Here is a 12,520-nt window from a genome sequence, read left to right as displayed (position 1 = left end):
TAAGATTATTGTCATCTTTATACTGGAAGCAAATAGGGCATTTTTATATATATATGAAAGCTTGCCTAAATGTTGAAGTCCCAAGTTTACTACCATCTAGTAATACAGTATCTATGTTATTTTTCCATAACTATGTGGTATCATCATCAATAGTGTTTTAGCTTTACCTGTACCTTTGTACTTATAGCATTAGCAATATCCTATAGTGATTGATAATTTCCTTGGCCAACAGCTCAAAAACATGTAATCCATTCTAGGTATTGGAGATAATTTTAGACAGCTTAATTTGAGGCATAGTCTTTCTCTTTATAATCAACTTGAATTAAAAATATATGTATATAAATAACACACACACACATATACATATATATATATATATATATATATATATATATATATATATATTCTCTCTATGCCCCTGCTTCTAAAGTTGTAGGTTTTACTATCAGTTATCCCTCAATCCCTCATCATATATTTCTGCCTTATCCAGTCCTCCCATCATCCATGACTGTTAGTCATCCTGCTATAATTTTCTTCTATATATTTTTCTGGGACTATCTTCCACTTCTTCATTCCTTACTAGACAGATAACCTCTTTGTGTATGAGAAATGATACATAGACAGCGAAGTCCAAAATGGTAACATTCAAGTCTAAGAGAAATATACAATGTTTGTCTTACCTTCCTTGTGATGATTGTTTCTAGCTCCATCAACTTATAAGCAAATTACATGTTTCTTAATAGTTGAATAATAGTCCATTGTGTAAATGTACTACATTTCATTATCTCATCATCAAGGATGTCCTTCTGGGCTCTTTGCCATTTATGACTGTTATGAATAGGGAAGCTCTGAACATGGATGAGTAATTATTCCTCCAGTGAAGTGTTGAGTCCTTTGGTTATATGTTCAAGGATCAGACAGATATATCTTGCAGTAAATGTCTTTTCCTATATTTGAGGAATCTCTATTCTGACTTCCTTATTAGTTGCACTAGTTTTTACTCCTCCAAGCACTAAGTAATTGTTCCTGTTACCTCACTGCTCTCAGTATGTGCTATTTTTAATTTTGTTAGTTTTATCCATTGTGACTGGAATAAAATGAAATTTGAAAGCATTTTAAAGTTTTCTTTTGAAAGTGGGGTACATCTGGAAGCTTAGTTCATAAAAAAATCTTCCTTGAGACTTCCTCCTCTTTCTCTTTCTCTTTCTCTTCCTACTCCTCTTCCTCCTTCTACTTTTACTTCTTCATTTTTGTTATTATTTATCTCCTTATTTGCTTGTTCCTTTTTGTTCTTTTGAGACAGTTTCTATGTTCTGTCCTGTCTGTCATAACCCTCACTGTGTAGACCAGGTTAAAAAATACCTCCTTCCCCGAAATCCAGCTGTTAGGATTTTTCTCAATTAGTGATCAAGGATGGGAGGGCCCATTGTGGGTGGTGCCTTCCCTGAACTGGTGGTCCTGGATTCTATAAGAAAGCAGGCTGAGCAAGCCAGGGGAAGCAAACTAGTAAGTAACATCCCTCCATGACCTCTGCATCAGCTCCTAATTCCTGACCTGTTTGAGTCCCAGTCCTGACTTCCTTTGGTGATGAGCAGCAATGTGGAAATGTAAGCTGAATAAATCCTCCAAAAACTTCTTCTTGGTCATGATGTTTGTGCAGGAATAGAAACCCTGACTAAGACGGTAGATAACAGAGAGAACAATGTTCTACTACTTGAGAAACCATCACACTGAAGAAGCATCCTAACATTTGTCACTCCTTAACAATATGAGAGGAAGTTTGATAATGAGTACAGCATGTTGTAGAGGTTCTAGACTCTGCATTTTCCAGACAATGAATTTATTCTATTTAGTAATACAGTTCATTTGTTCTACCTAATGATACCATTATAGAAAATTATGAAAGAGTGAAAACACAAGGTCAATTATGTGCTGTTTAGAAACAAAGTGTTATAACATCTAAATGAGAAAGAGTTGGAAAGCCTAACAGGGGCATAGGGCAGAAGGAAGGATCATCAGGGAGCTATGGCACATGTCTTTATTTCTGGAACTGGGGAGGCAGAGGCAGACAGATCTCTGAGTTTCAGGCCAACCTGGTCTACACAGTGAGGGTTATGACAGACAGGACAGAACATAGAAACTGTCTCAAAAGAACAAAAAGGAACAAACAAATAAGGAGATAATTAATAACAAAAAATGAAGAAGTAAGAGTAGAAGGAGGAACAGGAGGAAGAGAAGGAGGGAGAGAAGGAGAAAGAGGAGGAGGTCTCAAGGAAGAATATGTTTATGAACTAAGCTTCCAGATGTACCCCACTTTCAACAGAAAACTTTTAAATGCTTTCAAATTACATTATATTCCAGTCACAATGGACAAAACTAACAAATACTATAATTCAAAGAAAAAGTCATTATCAAACTGGGTAAAACTCTTTACCAATTGTAAATCTGATAAAATGTCATTACATAGAATATCCAAACAACTACAAAGAAACAAACCCAGAAAAGGCCAAAACCAAACACAAACACTGAACATCAGGACAACAAGTAAACTAATTATAATCATGGAATAGAATGAAAGAGTTCTCATAAGGTAGAATAAAATGGTTGTACAACATTTAAAAGGTTAAAGCTCTGAAGACCACAGGACATCCAAATGACAACTATTTTGAGATATTGTATTACTCAAGCCAGAATGGGCAAGGTCAATAAAACAAATGACAGCAGGTGCTAGAGAGGATATAGTTAAAGAATAATGTTCATTCATTACTTATATGCACACAGGCTGATAGAGCCACTGTTTAAATCAGTATGAAGGTTCCTCAGAAAGCTGGAATGATTGACCACAAGATCCAACTCTACCATGCCAGAGCATCTATTCAAAGTACTTATCTTTCTACAGAGGTACCTATTTATCCATGTTCACTGAAGTTCTAGTCTTTGTCGCCAGAAATCTAAAACAGCATAGATGTCCCTCACCTTTTAAATAGATGATGAAAATATGAAATATTTCTGTATGTCATACTGCTCAACAGTTAAGAAAAATGTAATTATGACATTTGTAGGTATGTAGTTAGGACTAGAAACAATTATCCTGATGGTAGTAATCCAGAAACAAAACCGGGGCATGATTTTTCTTCTCTAGGGGATAGCCCTTCAACCTGTCTGCTTCATTTAGACTATCCACATAATTTAGGAAGCTAGTTAGGTGCCAGAGAGGAGGAGGGAATCTTCCAAGATTCAGAAATGGAGCACAGTGTTATAAAGACATAAAGAGAAATTTAGAAGAGAGGGCTGAACTGGAGAATTGATGGGAGGACAATATCTACGGAGTGATATGAGGAGGGATAACTAATACTAAAAGCCTTTTGAAAATCTGTATAGAATCTAACTATAGCAGCTTTCTAAACTTGTATTTATATAAATGGAATTTAAATGGAGTTACTCTAAGGTAAGGAATCCAATGCCTGAAATTATCATTATATACTATAGAATTAAACAGTCAGCAGCATAAGTAAACTATATATTTTTTGAATTGTTGTCTAAAAGGGTTCCATAGACAATCCTAATCTTATATTGACAGCTAATAGGTTATCCTTCACAACATTATGGTACGATTCTATTTCTGAACATACCACATACTTACACAAAGACACAGGGAAAATGAATTGGTGTCCAACTAGAATCTTCTTTCCTATTGATTAGTGTTCATAGGGCTTGGAGTTACTCTGAATGCTGCTTAGGAGAAAAGTAGCCATTAGTCCCACAAACTACTAACCCTGTTAGCTATAATAGCCTGCTGGCACAGTACAGGCACTAGTGCAATAGGACTCCCAATGTTATGGGTATAACCAACCAATTTTTATTGTCTTTAAGGCCCTTTCCATAAGAACAAACCCATACCTGACATGGCTAAAGTGGTTAAGAACCTGATACTAGGTCAACTATGCATCTGAGGGAAGCCCTACAAGAAACATTCTGCTAAATGAGCATAGCAATAAAATGACTCCTGGCCATTTTCTATGCCCACAGATCACTGAAATCACTGGTTTCTCATCACAGAAGCTTCGTATACCAACTAACAGAGAGACCCACAACTGGGCATCATGCAGAGAGTCAGAGACTTTGGAGTACTCAATCCTAAATGGTATTCCTGTGTTATACTTGTGACCTCAGTGTCTTGGGATCTATGCAGAGGAAGAGGCAAGAAGAGTATAAGAGCCAGATATAGCAAAGACTCCAAGGAAACAACATAGTCCAGACACAGCTAGACCGATGTACACATGAATTTATAGAGTTGTAGATACCATACCCTAATTTTACATGCTTTCAAAGCAAACAAAATCCCTGAGTGGATAATGGGAAATGAAGACAATGTGTGTGTTAGGGTTTTATTGCTGTGAAGGGACACCATGGCCACAGCAACTCTTATAAGGAAAACTTTTAATTGGGACTGTCTTACAGATTTAGAGGTTTAGTCCATTATCATCTTGGCAGAAGCCATAGAGGCATTCTTGGCAGACAACAAGAAGAAAGAGACTGGGCCTAGCTTGAGCATTTGAAACCTCAAGCCATCCCCCTGCACCAGTGACATACTTCCTCTAACAAGGCCATATCTACTCCAAAGAGTTCATATCTCCTAATAGTGAACAAGGAATCAGACACATGAGTCTATGTGGACAATTCCTATTCAAAAGGACACTATATTCCACTGCTAATTAAGAAGTTATGTGTAAATAATAACTTCTGGGTCATAAATAATCAGTTTTCTTTAGTAGAATGACCCTGGGTATATCAACCATAGCCAAGAGGGCAAATAGCTGGCCAACACAATGTAGACTCCACCGTTTTGTCTTGTTTTGGCGTCTCTGTGTTATATAAAGGACTTTAGTTTTGTTAGAATTTGCTTATTTTCTCTCTCTTTTTAAAGGAAACAATATGAATTGGGGATATTTGTCCAGGGGGATATCTGGAACTATTTTGTTGAATGCAACGATAAAGACATATTTTTGTCTGATAAGTGAAAAAATAATAATATTAAAGCAAACAAACTAGTTTGAGTTTAGAAAAAGGGCCCAGTGGATGAAGTGCTTACAGTAGTATAACACACAAAATTTAGATTCACAGAGCCCACAGAGGTTGAGGAGCTTAATGACATTTGTCAATACTAGCTCTTTGAAGTGAGAGAGGCCAAGAAGTTTCTGTGTGTTACTTGCTAGTATAAATCGAGAGTATCAGATTCTATAAGATACTATGTCTCAAAAGCTAAAGAAGAATATTATATAGGAACACACCAGGAGCTTCAGGAAGGTGTGGAAAAATATATTCCATACCTTCCTGAAGGTCCTCTGTCTCTCCCTCTCTCTCTCTCTCTCTCTCTCTCTCTCTCTCTCTGTGTGTGTGTATAAATTCACGAAATATATTTAAGTAAAACATGATGATTCCTATCACATACTAACTTCATACTAACACCCATACTAACTAGAGAGAATGCAGAAAGCAACAAGCTAAACAAGGAAATGACAGAAGTGTCCCAATATGCCTGGAAGCTGACTCCTCATCAGAAATCCTAAGGGGAGGAGAACATACAAGAGATCATCCTTGAGCCTAAGGGAATAGAACTGCCATTGAAGACTCTTGTATGAATATCAGTGGAGATGGCTCAGTGGCAGAGAACACTTACTGCTCTTGCTATTCCTTCTGTTAACCCACATCTCATGAGAAATGATTCTGACTCATCACTATTCATCTTTTAAAGCAGATGTTCATATGTGGAAGTTGAGATCTTGGGCATGATTTTGTAAGTTCTGTCATTTTTCTCTAGTGCCTAGAAAACCTTCCCAAACAAATTTTGGTAGGTTCTGGGTCTTCATCCACATGTCCATGGTAGTAGGAGCCATTTTGCACAAAAGGAGATTTCAAGATTACCTTGGTTACTGTAGTGAGAAGTTTCTGGATATCAAGTATTTCTTGGGCTTCATAGCGATTATGTGTCTCTGTCCCCCAAAGTGTAGGGTAACCTGAGGAAATATTATTTCTGGTAATGACAGTTATCCTCAAGGGCATCACTACTTCTGGAAGGCTACTGTATTAAGCACATATAGTTGTCGACCATGCAGAGAGGAAGAACATCTTCACACAGGCAGAACTTAAGGAACTTTTATTGTCCAGGGCCTTAGCCCCAGTCATTATATCCTCTTAAAGAGCCAAGGAGGAGCTTGTGAAGTCCTTGCTCTCTTAGTCCTCAGTATGGTTGCAGTCAGCATTAGTCTTTAATGATTCGTAAGAGCAGCAGGACAAACAAAAAGTAAAACTAAAACAAAAGCTAGGTAGATAAGGTCAGATGTAGCTATAGGTAAATCAAGGTCAAGTCAGGTTAGAGAAGAAAAAAGTAGAGAATGATTAAAATTAAAGTGTTGTAAAATATACTTGTTCCTGTACAGATATAGTTCTCATACTATACCACTCACAGCTTTTAGTAACATGTACTCTTTTCCACATTGTTTCTGAATGTCTGAATTGTTGACTGTTCATCAAGTGTAATTGAAAACGTCCTTAGCTGAAAATTAAGTATATGTAAGTATATATACACATATATGTACATTTATGTATGTATGCGTGTGTGTGTGTGTGTGTGTGTGTGTGTGTGTGTGTGTGTGTGATGTGATTCAAATTCTAACCCCCCCAAAATGCTTCCCTGGTTATTAAGTACATTTATATGCTCCTTTCTGTCTGCGCTTGTTATTGCCATGGGTGGCACAAATTTCTCTGTGGGTATCATTCACATGTGTATTTTACATTTTATTCCTTGTTATTATGATGACTATCTGAGTGTGTACACTAGAGCAGATGTGAAGCTTGTGGGCACATTAATTTGTGTGTGGAGCGCATGGTTCTTCCTGGCTAGTAAGTCCTTGAAAACTACACACCCTGCTTAGGTAGTTACTTCTCACAGTTCAATATCTTATTTATTTGTAGTACTTGTGTAGATATAATCATGTTTTCATGTTTCTTTTTGCAGAGGCCATGAATTGCTTTTTGATGCAGAGCTGGTCACTGATAGGGGAAATAATAACTGTTTAGCAAGCCTTAGCAGTCCACATCTGTCTGCCTCCTCATTGCTGGCCTTGAAGGCACAGGCCACAAACCAGACTTTTCACCTTGGTTCTGGGGATCATTGTCATGTCTGTATGCTTGTGAAACATTCATTTTACTGAATGAGCGCTCTCTCTTTTCTGGCCTCATTATCTTCACTGTACTGTTATTTGGAAAAAGAAGTTAAAAGATATAATGCATTACCATATAAGGTGCTAAGAACCTCTCCCTTAAGTAGAAGAATAAATAAAAGACATCTGAGGGCAAGGTAATGAAACTGTCATTAAAACTCTTACATGCTGGGTCACTATCCATGAGTGCTTTGACTTAGTTTTAGTAATTATAGCATTTTGAGTTCTGGTGTGAGGAAAATAATTATTTTGTGTAGCATTGTCAGGATTGGCTTCTGTTGCGAGATGCATAAGAGCCAGGTGAAGACAGATGAAGGATTTATAGCCTCTTGTGAATTCTCACACAACAATCTTTATTCCTTAGATGGGTTTTAAAATATTTTGTGGGCAAGACCATAACAAGAAAAAGAACATGGGCATCCCTTCGTCCGATGATAAGCCGTTAGGTAATACAGGAGAGAAGCACAATCCTGACAACAAACAACAGAAACTGAGGGAATCCAAAAGGTTATTGAGCCTTCAGGACAACTTGACCTACACAAGGTGATCTCCCTTGAAGCTAAAGAAACCAGAATGTAAGGCTGTGAAGGACCTTTTGCTAGTAAAAAGTCAGTAGAATTCTGGTTGGTCAGAACAAACCCTTACCCTCAGATATGATAGAATGAGTGATTTGCTAGCTATGAATTTGTAGTTATTTGCTTTGTGTCCCCCAGTTAGGTTTATTTTATAAAAGCTACAGATCCTTGAATCTGCTGGAGGGGGGAGTTCTGAACTGTGAGGTTTCAATGAGGGGAGAACCAAGGATGTGAAAATAAATAGGACAGAAAGCCTTTATAAGCTGATGGCTCATACCAGAAATTTGTTAAGGAGCACTGTCTTGTGCACTGCTTACATTTAGAAACATGGACAAAATCAGCAGAAACCTATGTCAAATGGGACAGAGTCAGCAGGAAGTTGATCAAGCAATGTTGTGCAAAGGGAACGAACACAAGCGTTCTCTAGTGTGTCATACAGAGTGCACACAATGGCTTTGGGACTGATAACTACCGCCTTTCAGGGGAAAAGTAGAGTTTCTAGAGAGTGAAAACTTGAATCCCTTGAGGACCTGGACCCAGTACCAGAATTAAAGTTCCTTTTATCCTTTCAAAGCCTTGGTTTGGGACCAGGGTTAAATTAAACATTTTGAGAATCATATTGATGAGGCCATTTAAGGTGTTCAGCAGACCAGACACCTGGTATGGAATGGTGTAGTGGAAGCAAAACAGAAGGAACCTGTGGGGATGGGGTGGGTATTGGGGGTATGCTAGAACTTAGCTACAAGTAAGCTGGGTTGGCAGATTATGCTGAGGCCCTGTCACTATTTTGAGGACAGGCTGTCTGACTTTAAATTATCTTTTAACATTAAATAGGGAATATCAATTTTATTTTCAAAGAAAACAGGATTTGCTTATATTTATTTTATCCATCATATATTTGTAAACATCTGCATGATCTCATTTTATAGACAAAGTTGATTAATGATTAGGTGTCAGGACCTATCATTTTCTGTTATATATTTTCAGGAAATAATATCCACACTTTAATTACCTTCCTAGATTGGTAAAGGGAAATGATGAAACTCAAGGTTCAGCATAGGACAAAGTGTCCCCTTACTCTATAATGAGAAAGCCTCACCCCTGAGATGACCAAGGGTGCTAACCAGAATATGTAGCTTTCTGTACTGGAACTAGGGATTAAAGGGAAGAAGGCATGTATTGTTGTGCAGAGTATTGAAGAATGTCCCATTGGCTGTGGGAAGCTAATCTTCAAGAGCCGAGTTGGATGCTGAAATTTCTGGCATCAGTGGAGGGCTTAGATAATAGCAATCAGAATTTTGGGTGTGATGTTTCCTAGTTGTGATAAATTTCTAGAGTTGACAATAGTGTTATGTTGGCTTGATTTATGCCCGTTGGCTGAGAAAATGCCACATAATATCAGGATGTAGAACATGTAGAAGTACCTGTAGAACATTTTCTTTTATTTAATAACTGATGGAGGGCCCAGCCCATTGTTGCTGATATTAGGGTGTTGATCCAAAATGGCAGTGGGTCCTACCCTGTTTAAGTTCCTGCCATGACTTCCTTTGATGATAGACAGTGATAAGGAAGTGTAAGAAATATGCCCTTTGCTCATCAGGTTGTTTGGTTATAGTGTTTCATTACAGCAACAGTACACTTAACCGGAGAGGTTTGTTGGGGGAATTTTGAACTCTGTGTGAAGATCCCTTGCAGGATGAAATCTACTTATACCATGAAGGAGAGAGCTGAAACTACAGCAACCATGAGATGGACCTAAATTATTCTCTCTGGTTTCCAATTTCAATCTAGCTCTCCTAGGAGCAGATTTTAGTAGACAGGAGTTGCCACCAGGAAATGGGATTTGGAGACTACCTCTGAGTGTGTGTGTACAAAACAATAGAAAGGGAGAGGGGTTTAATGCTGTGACAAACCAAATGGAAAGAAACACATTCAAAGGGCCATGGTTTGGGCCTATGCTATAGGATGCAGACACAAATTCTGTTGAAAAATAAGGTAACAGATTGCTTACAATAAAGAAAGGTGGGAATGCATCTGACTTCCTTTTATTTGGTGGTAAATGCTTTTGATATTCAAACAAGGGTAACTGGTCTCTAGCACTTCTGGCCTGTGATTCCAGATACACCCATAGTGATATTCTTACAGTGAGAAGTCTTTGCAGTAATAGATGAAGTTTCAGAAGGAATAATGTTTTATTCTTTTTTCTTTTTTGATTCCCTTTTTGATCCCCTTTTGATTCCCTTTTTGGTTCCCTTTTTGGTTCCCTCTTTTGTTCCTCTTTTGGTTCCTCTTTTCTTGATTCCCTTTTGGATTTCCTTTTACTTTTATTACGTTCCACACTTGATGTTTTAGGTGAAATGTGAGCATTAGGTTCTGGTTCTCTTACTGCTGTTCCTTTTTGGGGTGATGCTATCACCAAAATTAGCAAAATTAAAAAGAACATTCCAATAATAAAAGGAATAATAAGCCCCACCAGGATTTTACCTTTATCAGATTTCCTCTTGCTAGGTAATGTCCCAGAAGATGGTCCACTGTCTATACTACCTCCTAAGCCAGGTAGTCAACAGTCTGGTGGTTCCCATATGACATCACAATGGCAGTGGTGTTTATTTGCAGACACCTTGCATATTGCATAGACTTTCTGAACAGTTACTAAACAAAATAGACTTACTGACACACTTTCTTTCAATGCATATATGTTCTGGTCCACAAGCTGTGCCATCGTCCACTGCTCCGCTGTCCTCTATAGTACTACCAAAATGATAGTCCATAGTCCAGCAGGTGAAATTATTGAAGTCAGTTCAATGCAGTGTTTCATCGTTTCTCCTAAGTGGAATCTCTTCCACATTACCACACTGAATTTTTTCCACAGAGTACATCAGCCATATTGCATCCTATGTTGTTAGAGCTACTTTTACCACAGTTACCGAAATGGTCACCCAGTTTGTTAATTTCCATATAGCAAACTTCATTTGCACTCCTGGGTTCCTTGCCAAAAATCCTCTTACACAGTGTCTCACATTCATGACATGTCATTTTATAGCAATAACCTCCACCTGAGCAAGGGCTTCCATTCACTATGTACACATCTCCTGGACACTCAGCTGAAGTTCCATTGCACCACTCTGGAAGGTCACACTCATTTTTCTCTTGTCTACACACAGTGCCTGTTTGAAGGAACGGGCAATCTTGGCAACAAAGTCCAAAAGCACATTGAGCACCAGGTTTGAGAACACAGTTGCTGCTACAGCATGGATCTTGTAAACAGGATTCAGAGTTCCCACAATCACACTGCTCTCCTTCTTCAACCAAGTTATCCCCACATATGGTCGGCATCAGGTTTGTTGTTCTTAGTGCATCTGGAATATCATATAAACAACTTATTTTGGTAACAACTGAAAAGATTTCTTCATAACTACAGTTGCTGAATTTTGGAGAATTTGATTTATATGGGGCCATTATGCAGCTTTTTCACCTACAAGTCCATGCACTTACGTCATTCAGCATGCCCAGGTTATGACCCATCTCATGTGCTATAGTGAATGCCATGTCTGACATTGAATCAGAGATGAAACTATTAACTCCACAACTATTTTGTGTACAAACTGTACCTACAAAAGCTAATGCTAAATACATATCATATCTGGGTCTGACAAAAAGGTGTATGATATCATGTCTAATGCGATTGCCTATGCTATTTTGCTTCCAACTGAAGAAATCATTTAGGACATTGCATATATTTTTGTTCTACATTGACATGGTTATTTTCATTCCACACTTCAAGAGTGGTTAAAACCACTTCAGTATCTATTTGAAGGTAATAACCATTTATTCCATTGACTATTTGCAACATATCTTGAGTACAAGCTGTGGCATTGCTATTTCTATGAACATAGTGTTTGTTGTCTATTACCACAAAATATTCAATCATTCTACAGTGGATCCACCAATTCTTATATGGGTTTTGTAAAAGTGTGGAGTCATTGCCTTTTTGATGCTTCATTTGTCTGTCATGGTATTTCCTCTTCTGTTAAGCCACATCTCATGCAAAATGATTCTGACACCCCACTGTCCATTTTGTAAGCCAAATGTTCAAATGTTGAAGTTTACCTCTTGGTCATGATTTCATAAGTTGTGCCATTTATCTATAGTGTGTCTTGCAAACTCCCAAAACTTGTAACAATGACTGAGGATTCTGGGTCTTCATCCCCATAGCCATGGTAGTAGCAGTCATTCTGCACAAAAGGCTGTTCTTCAAGGAGATCACCTTGCTGAGTGTAAGTTAATAGTATGAAGTTTCTGGACATCAAGTTTTTCTTGGGTTTCATGGTGATAATGTGTCTTTCTCCTCCAAATTGCAGGGTATAGGACAGCCAGCCTGGGGAAGTATGTTTTCTAGTACCAGTGACCATCAAGGGTAACACTGCTTCTGGAGGGCTACTGTATTCAGCATGTCCAGTTGGTGACCATGCAGAGGGGAAGAGCAATATCAACAGGAGAGATGAAGAAGCATCACCATTTTATGCATCATGGTCTCACCCACAGACTCCAGAAAGCATCGCTCTCCTTGTCCTTACTTTGTCTCATTGAATGCAACATTGGCTTTTACTGATGTGTCTTCTAATAGAATAGAGAAGTCAGAGCAGCAGGACTAAAAGAAAATGAAATCAAGGGCAAACATGGTTATAGGCAATTCATGATAAAGTTAGGCTAGAAGATAAA

At 38.0% G+C, this 12,520-nt stretch overlaps 1 pseudogene across 1 annotated transcript; it reads right to left on the bottom strand.

The window, feature by feature from the left end:
• Nucleotides 1-3,670: 3,670 nt before the first annotated feature.
• On the bottom strand, nt 3,671-12,318 carry LOC110300270 (disintegrin and metalloproteinase domain-containing protein 26A-like; annotated as a pseudogene). The gene is made up of 3 exons (XR_015048657.1): nt 10,283-12,318; nt 5,926-6,017; nt 3,671-3,732 (listed from the first exon to the last, which is right to left on the bottom strand). The product of XR_015048657.1 is annotated as a disintegrin and metalloproteinase domain-containing protein 26A-like (transcript).
• Between the last annotated feature and the right edge of the window lie 202 nt (nt 12,319-12,520).

This window comes from Mus caroli, unplaced genomic scaffold, assembly GCF_978045245.1.
Source record: "Mus caroli unplaced genomic scaffold, Mus_caroli_1 scaffold_10, whole genome shotgun sequence".
In the NCBI taxonomy this organism is placed as follows: domain Eukaryota; kingdom Metazoa; phylum Chordata; class Mammalia; order Rodentia; family Muridae; genus Mus; species Mus caroli.
This window is presented reverse-complemented; position numbering and strand designations above follow the sequence as displayed.